This window comes from Erythrolamprus reginae, chromosome 3 (assembly GCF_031021105.1).
Source record: "Erythrolamprus reginae isolate rEryReg1 chromosome 3, rEryReg1.hap1, whole genome shotgun sequence".
NCBI classification, from domain to species: domain Eukaryota; kingdom Metazoa; phylum Chordata; class Lepidosauria; order Squamata; family Dipsadidae; genus Erythrolamprus; species Erythrolamprus reginae.
The window spans coordinates 38,477,248-38,485,361 of NC_091952.1; the positions used below are offsets into that span (position 1 = coordinate 38,477,248).

Genomic DNA, 8,114 nt, shown 5'->3' on the forward strand with positions numbered 1-8,114 from the left:
GAGCTATTGTAACTTTGAACAATTGTTAAACAAATGGTCGCATAAAGAGAACTACATGTATCATAACAAAAAAGAAAGAGTTGCAGCCAATGCAAATTCTTTTTCTTTATTCATATACTTTCCTATCTCCCTTTTATTTTACTGTCATTATCCTTAATTCCTACCTCATCTGGTAATTTCGAATGTATTCGATTATCTATTGTACAGAACAAAGATGTAAAACAGATAACTGTTAATTCTAAATAATCAAAGGGCTGTCAGTGCTTATACCCAAAACACTTTCAAATCCTCTGTTAAACTTTATCAGAAATATGATATTAATTTATACACAAAATGTTCTCATACTGCTTGATTTTACGAGGCAATAAACAGGTCAGGTTTAAAACCTAATACCAATATATACTGCAAAGTTTCTTCGTGTGTAAGAAAATGGAAATGCAAGATACAGTTTTATTCACTTTATCAATTGCACTAAAAGTATATGAATGCAAAAGTTGATATAACCCAGGAAAACATCTATTACTTATTATACAAGCAACAACAACAAAAAAAGACAAAGCCTGAATTGGCTATTGGAGAACTAAACTGCACAATTTTCTTCACCTTGGTACTTTCATAAAAGTAGGGTTTGCAGTTCTCACATTTCCTAGCTAGCCTAATTCAATCCCAATATATTTGCAGGCTCTCAGGCTGCAGAAAGGTATTTGGTGCACAATTTAGACAGGAAATCAATTTCTTAATTTCATTTTGAGTACACTTCCATATTTTTGCCCTTGAAAAATTGGGAGGAAAAAACTAAGAAAGAATATTTGGCAAAGAGATACAAAGGGTAAGAAGTTGTTTTGAAGTTATTACATGATACTAAGGCGGGAGAGAGACTTTTCTGTTTAGCCTTTTAAGATCTTCTGGAAAGCTACATAGCTTGTAGGAATCTTGAAATCAGTATACTAACAACTATGGTGGAATAGAGCTTATCTTAAATATTTACATAATGATTCCTTATCAGGACAAGAAGTACCACCCAAGCGGCTGGAATTCTGCACACATTTTCCTGCCAGTTCTTTATGCTGAACTTAGTGCTGTTTTTTTCCTGACTGCATAATATGAATGTACAGAAACTGTAAAGTTTAAAGAAAAGTAATTCAGTTAGTAGAAACCCAGTCTCTCACATTTAGTAAGAAATTAAGCCCATCTTGAAAGAAGGGTTAATTTTTAAACAGAGACAAGAATTAATTATATCAAAGAGACCAAAGGACGAATCCAGCATTTTAATTTTTACACAATTTATTGATCTATTCTGTATTGAGTAGGCAAAATTTTTGGCAGAGGGCATATTTTGAATTTTGTGAAAATGCATTGGGTAGATAACAGGTAATTATCAAATTGCAATCACAATTGAACCCAAAATTATTGTTCCTAAATGAGACAAATGAATCACTAAGTGAATCACTGCAGTTTGTAAGTTAGTAATACTGTTGTTAAGTGAATCTAGCTTCCCCATTGACTTTGCTTGTCAGAAGGTCTCAAAAGGTGATCACACAATTCCAGGACATTGCAATCATCATAAATATAACTCAGTTGTCAACCATCTGAATTTTAATCAGATGACGATGGGAATGCTGCAACAATCATAAGGGTGAAAAATGATCATCAGTCATTTTCAGTGCTGTTGTAACTTTGAACAGTCACTAAATGAACTGTTTTAAATCAAAGACTACTTGTAGTTATAAAACAATTGCTATGTCAGAATTATCTAATGACAAAATAATTATGTTAGAAATGAGGCCACTTATATCTCTACATTTATCAGAAAGTAAGCTAACCTCACACTTGTTTGTTTGTTTGTTTGTTTGTTTGTTTGTTTGTTTGATTGATTGATTTATATGCTACCCCTGTCCAAGGACTCAGGGCAGCTTGAAACATGTAAAAAACAATTAAAAACTTCTGAAATTAAATTTAAAAACTTCTGAAATTAAATTTAAAAACTAGTTGGTCTAAAACCCCAGTACATTTAAAATCAGTCACTTCCATTTAAAACAACAAGCATCCCTTTCATTTATTGCCCAGGGGGCAAGCAGTTAATAGCCCCAGGCCTGGTGACATAAATGAGTCTTAAGACTCTTGCAAAAGGCGAGGAGGATGGGGGCAGTACAAATCTCTGGGGGACCTGATTCCAGAGGGCCGCCCCCCCCACAGAGAAGGCCCTTCCCCTAGGCCCCGCCAAGCAACATTGTTTAGTCAATGGGACCCGGAGAAGGCCGACTCTATGGGACCTGACCAGTCGTTGGGATTTGTGTGGCAGAAGGCGGTCCCATAGGTAATCTGGTCTAATGCCATGTAGGGCTTTAAAGGTCATAACCAGTAATTGTGTCTGGAAACCAATCAGCAACCAATGCAGCTTACAGAGTGCTGAAGAGACATGGGCATACCTAGGGAGGCATAACTCTCCCCCTCCAAAAACATTGCATGAAATAAATATAAGGCTAGCAGGTGGCACTCTGGTTTACAATGAGCCACCTTTCTATTTAATTTTGTTTAAAAATATCTTTTAAAAGTTAGACTGACTATGAGACTGAGGGGGACCAAAGAAAGTGCTGCGTACAATATGCTGTAGACACTGCATTGTCTATTTTTGTTCTATATAATCTGACTCTAATGCTTTTAAGACCTTGTCATCACCTCATTCAGTTGATAGAGCAACCAAATTCTATCCATTATGGTACTTTTATGCTCTGGAAGATGATATCAATACCAGCTCTTTAAAAAAGTGCTAGCATTCTGTTCTTCTGGTTTTCTCCTCTACTGCATTATTGGAAATTTCATAATCTCAATGGGTTGTACATTGATTTGAACATTTCAAGCCACAGCTTAATTCTTTTCTGAGTTCTGTTTTACGAAACCCAGGCTTTCCAAATTTATCCTGTTAGATAAGAACAGAGGATGGGATAAGAATGATACAGGAAGGAGCAGGTAGGTCTTGTTTTGGTAATCAGCCAAGTCAGTGTTTTTAAAATGAAAAATATTTTTAGAATGAAAACTTTTTAGTAGAAATTTCAGAGCAGAATGGCCACTAATGGTTGCCAAGGAAAACTTTACAAAACATACCTAAAAATACACGTAAGGTCATCATAAAAAAAAAAAATCCACTATGTGTTTATGATCTTTGTGAAATTCATCAGCTTCTATTGAGATAGGACAGTTAATGCAAAAAAACCCAACCTTCACCCCTCACTTTGGTATTTCTACTCAACTGTATTTTTTCTTATATCAAGTTATAGACTTTACAATCTTTGTCTATAGCAGGTAAATATTTTTCTTAAAATGAGATGGATTTAGGAAACTGCCATCAAACATAGCTGATAGCTGAATTCCAAAGCTAGAAAAACATGAGTAATGTTTACAGAAATTCTATTCTACATTTACAATTTACAATCATAGTTCATCTTTGAGATACCTGGTGTGTCCAAATCCATCATTTGTAATTTCATGGATATAGATGACCTTCTGAGCACTTTCCTAATCCATATAGGTGCAGAGGAAAACTTAAAATGCTTATACTTTTATTATACAAGTGGTTTACTTTAATATAACAATATATTACCAGCTCTTGTAGCATTATTATTTTAGACATCTTGGAATCATATGTAATCATGTGCTATAAAAACAGTTGGCAGCCAGATCAGATGAATAGAACAGTGTTTCCCAACCTTGGCAACTTGGAGATATTTGGACTTCAACTCCCAGAATCCCCCAGCCAGCGAATGCTGGCTGGGGAATTCTGGGAGTTGAAGTCCAAATGTCTTCAAGTTGCCAAGGTTGGGAAACACCGGAATAGAACATATGATGTTTTACATGTAAAATAATGTTGGCATTTCAGCAAAACCTAGATTATTTGAATGTGGCTGTATTTTAGAAGTTACACTTCAGACTTTCACAATCTGTTAACTTTCAGGTGTGCTAGAATTTGACTCTAATAATTCTCAGCTAGAATATCAAAAACAAAAACATCTGCTTAATCATTTAATCAATGCAGAGATGAAAACAAGGTCTTTCAGTTCTGGAATGCATTCTTAGTGTAACAATGGCATCTCAAAATAAATAGACCTGTTCCTCTGCCTTCCTCTCATACAGAGTAAGAGTCATGATTTCAGGCCTTGTGTTGTTTAAATGTAAAATAACTTTTTAAATTCCTGATGAAAATAAGAAGACATAGTGACAGCATGTGATTAGGGAGTGCCTATAGAAATCTCAGACATTGAAGAGGATGCTGAATAAGATTTAAGTGGAAAAGGATTTTACAGTCGCCGCTATATAGAACATCAGTTATTTTCTGATTCAGAGGTTACATTTTATACTAAGTTTTATAAAGTATGTGTATTGTGTGTGTAAATGTCAAATTACCCATTTACCATGACGTCATGGATAGGCAACTTTATTAAAAGAATTCTATTTCAGCTCAGCCGGAAGGACACAAATAGGGCACGCAGAAGCATCTTTTGTACTTTGATATTAATTGTGGTAATGTCACATTTTAAACCAGCCACGATTAATTACATCCAAATTTCCACGCCCACACACCCCTTCCACTAGTGCTTTCTGAAAATCCCACATTTGCAGATCCCATTTTAGCAATGCGTCTTAAGATTTGACTTGCCAGCCAACTATCATTAAATTATGCTGGCTAAAATACGGACTGAAACACGAACTGCCCTGCAAAGCTATTCCTAATGAAGATTAAGTCGATCTTGAGGTCAGTCCTCTTCTGCCTTTTCACTTGTCTTTTTACTTGATACCTCTGCCAAACCTCCTTTCCCAGCAAATATGAAAATAATAATAAAAAAAGGTGACATTGGTCCCCTGGCAGGCCTTTGCCATCAAATTATCCAAAGGCCCAGGCCCAAACTCCAGCACTCCCAAACGTGACAGCCCATCCAACCCAGGTCAAAAGAGGACAGCTCTCAGCATGCGTGGGCGGTGGGAGGAGGGAGCTCGGGAAAAGGGCCGGCCTCGGTGATGACGTCACAATGTCATATGCAAATGATTAGAACGTCAACTCGAGCTTTTTGAGTCCCGGGCAGCCAATGGCAACAGGAACCAGTTGTCCATCTCAATCCGTCGACGAGAAGAAGCGAAATAACAAAAGAGAAGACAGCGGGGATGCCGAGAAAGAGGAGACACCGGCATTTGCGAAATTACGCGTTTGTTCTTTTTTTTTCCCTTCCCCACCCCCTTCGGAACTGGATCCAGAAAGTTGTCGTTTAACATGATTGCCCCCCCCCCCATCTTAAAGAGAAAAAGACACCCGATTCCTGCTTTATTGTATCTGACGTAAGTGGGCTTTTATTCAAGAAGCTGATGTCACTCAACAGTCAAGTTCTTTCTCCATTGCTTATTTGACCTCTATGACAATCCTTAAGCGCTGTACCTCATGATTCTTAACAAATGTATCTTTTATGTACACTGAGAGCATCTGCACCAAAGACGAATTCCATGTGTGTGTCCAATCACACTTGGCCAATAAAGAATTCTTTCGGGAAAGGCAAGGCCCTGCCCGGGCTTGACTCGCCAGAGATCTCCAAAGGAGGAGTTCCGAGATCCCTTTCTTTCTCCAGCTCTCCGCCTCCCTCACCCGAGTCCATCCAAGGACTCGAGCCTTGAAAATCCAAGGTTGATACTGTGGTATTTCTTAAACCCAGAGGCGGTGCAATCGGTCCCCTTCGGCCATTTCCACACAAGGTGAAGAAATCGCCGGCGGAGCTAAACCGAGCTCGAGCAAACCGGGCCAATCCCCGCGATGCTATCCAGCCGGGCATTAGCCGTTTAGGGACCCCAATCCCACCTCCCCACCTAGCGAGGTGCGAGCCGGCCGGATTGCGGCGCGTAATCCCTCTCCTTGACAAAGCTACCCGGCCGGCTCAAAGGCTACAACCGAACGTAAAGTCCCTCCGCTCTCTTGAGATCCTTAAGAGGAGTTCTGCTTTCCTCGCAAATCCTCCAGCGCCTTCTATGACCTCAACGAGAGGGGGAGAAGGCGAGCCTCCGCACCGACACAAGGCGAGGACTGAGCGTTTCGCTCCCCCCCTTTCTTCCCTTCCTCCTCTCTGCATTTTTCCCTTCCTTCTCTCTCCGAATTCTGCGTCTCTTCCTTGACGGTTCCCCCCGAAGAAAGTTCAAAGACAATGGGCTCCTTTTTTTGCACCGTCGATCGAAAGAAGCCAGTCAACGGCTCAAATCACCTCACGGGCTTCTTCTGACATTTCTCTCCCTCCCCCCTCCGCCCGGCAGCCTTTTGTTTAATAGCGGTTCCTTTTCCCGAAAGAACTAACTGAGTAGTGTTGCGAGTCTGCGGAGAGGGGCGGCATACAAATCTAATAAATTATTATTATTGTTATTACGAAGCGGTTTATTGGCGCACCTGGTTTTAAAAAAAACAAAAACAAAACCTGGGACGGTGTCTCGTAAACCTTAACACTAATACGATACGCGCGCACACACAACACCTCAGTTTATACCCGCAAGTGATTTAAAGTAAACAAGACACCACCGATAGTCTTTCCGCTCCCCCCCCCCCACACACACATCCCAAGAAACATACCTGACAGGTCTGTGTTTCTCAAATCAAACAAAGATCTTGGTGAATGTTCTGCTTTACCGCCGAATAAAGAAAGGCTGCTTGGTCTTTCTCTCCGGCTCACCCAGAAGATGAAACCACAACGCGTCCATAACAACATGCTAAGAAATAAACGAAGCACCAAGGCGCAAAAGACCTACTTGCCCAATGCAAAGGAGGATTTAAAATGTCCCCCACTCCCCAGAAAAAAAATCGGTGTCCAAACCGAATGCCAAACGCTACTGCGAAAAAAAAGATGCAGCCCTCAGCCAAAGAAACAGAAAACAAAGAAACAAAGACCCCGAGCAACATCTACACAGCACGCGGGATCTCATCGCAGGTGGTTTCTTTCTCACAAAGAGAGGATCTATTCCCCCCCCCAGTTTAAAAATCAACTGTCAGAGAGAAAGGGAGAGCATCACTTACCTTCACTTGCCTTTTAATGTCATCAACTGTTTTGTAAATCACGCCACAAGCACACACACATACAGTATATATATTTTAAAACCCTACAAGTTTTTTTTTCAAAGCACCAGCTTTAGGCGAAGTCTGTGAGGTAGTTTTAATTGAAATCAATAACTAAGGTTCATAATAGAACTGAGGATCGCTTTTGTTTTTTAAAAGAAACCCCACCGGGGGGAAAAAATTAAAACATTAAGCGAGAAAAGGAGACGGTTGCGGCGGTAAATGTCAATTGTTGTCTCGGATCTTCTCAGAAGATATGCAACCCTGCAAACTGCATGCAAGATGCCCTTGCATCCGGACTCCTCTCCCTCCCCGAACGTAGTTTTCTTATTTTTCGTTTATTGCTGAATCCCCAGTTGATCTTGGCTCAGAAATTGGAACGTTCAAACAGCTGATTGTGACGTCACAAAGGAGCCCGCCCGCCGCCGGAATGGTAACCGCTCGCACTAGCCAATGAGGGTCGGCCAACGGCTGAAAGGCGGGGCTTTATGGGCCTCGGTGGGGGGGAGTCCTGAGGCTCCACGTGAGCGTTGAGACCCGTGGTGGAAAGAAGGGCTGAGCTTTGCGACGCGGTGGTAAGAGGTAGGTCTCTAAATACAAAGTAGATCCGTGTGGTCAATTCGAGGGATCTGTGAGGCAGGCGGGGCGAAGAACTGAAAGAAAAAGGGAGGGGGCACTCCTCTTAATGGATCGCTTTGGGATCTGTTGAAATAAAGAACTTTTTTCTGTATCTGCCCCTTCGGCTCCTGAGGTCTTAACGAGGATCTAAAAAAACCCTGCTCAGTTCGCGTTCAGATTTCCAAGGGATCACCTTGTCAAAAATCCCAAAAGACATTTAAGGGGCGTGCATAAGTGCACCAGAGTGCCTTCCCTCCCCTGTCCTAATGTTTCTCTTTTACCAGTATCATGCATATAAATATTATTATATCTTTGTGTACCACCAATATGTACTTGACAAAACAAACAAATAAGTAAAATAAATAAACATAACACCCGTAGAAGTGATATTTGTAATAACGTTAGGCAACCACGTTAGGTT

At 40.4% G+C, this 8,114-nt stretch overlaps 1 protein-coding gene across 8 annotated transcripts in view; it reads right to left on the reverse strand.

Annotated features, from left to right (window-relative positions):
• Positions 1–7,474, reverse strand: part of TP53INP2 (tumor protein p53 inducible nuclear protein 2) — a 48,065-nt gene extending 40,591 nt beyond the window's left edge. For 4 of the 8 annotated variants that reach the window (XM_070744855.1, XM_070744850.1, XM_070744858.1 and 1 more), the window contains exon 1: positions 7,037–7,454. The gene's annotated coding sequence lies outside the window, so the exon portion shown is untranslated. Of the gene's footprint in view, positions 1–6,595; positions 6,943–7,036 lie in introns of those variants that run through there. The other 4 variants (XM_070744851.1, XM_070744854.1, XM_070744856.1 and 1 more) reach the window with 3 other exon arrangements.
• Between the last annotated feature and the right edge of the window lie 640 nt (positions 7,475–8,114).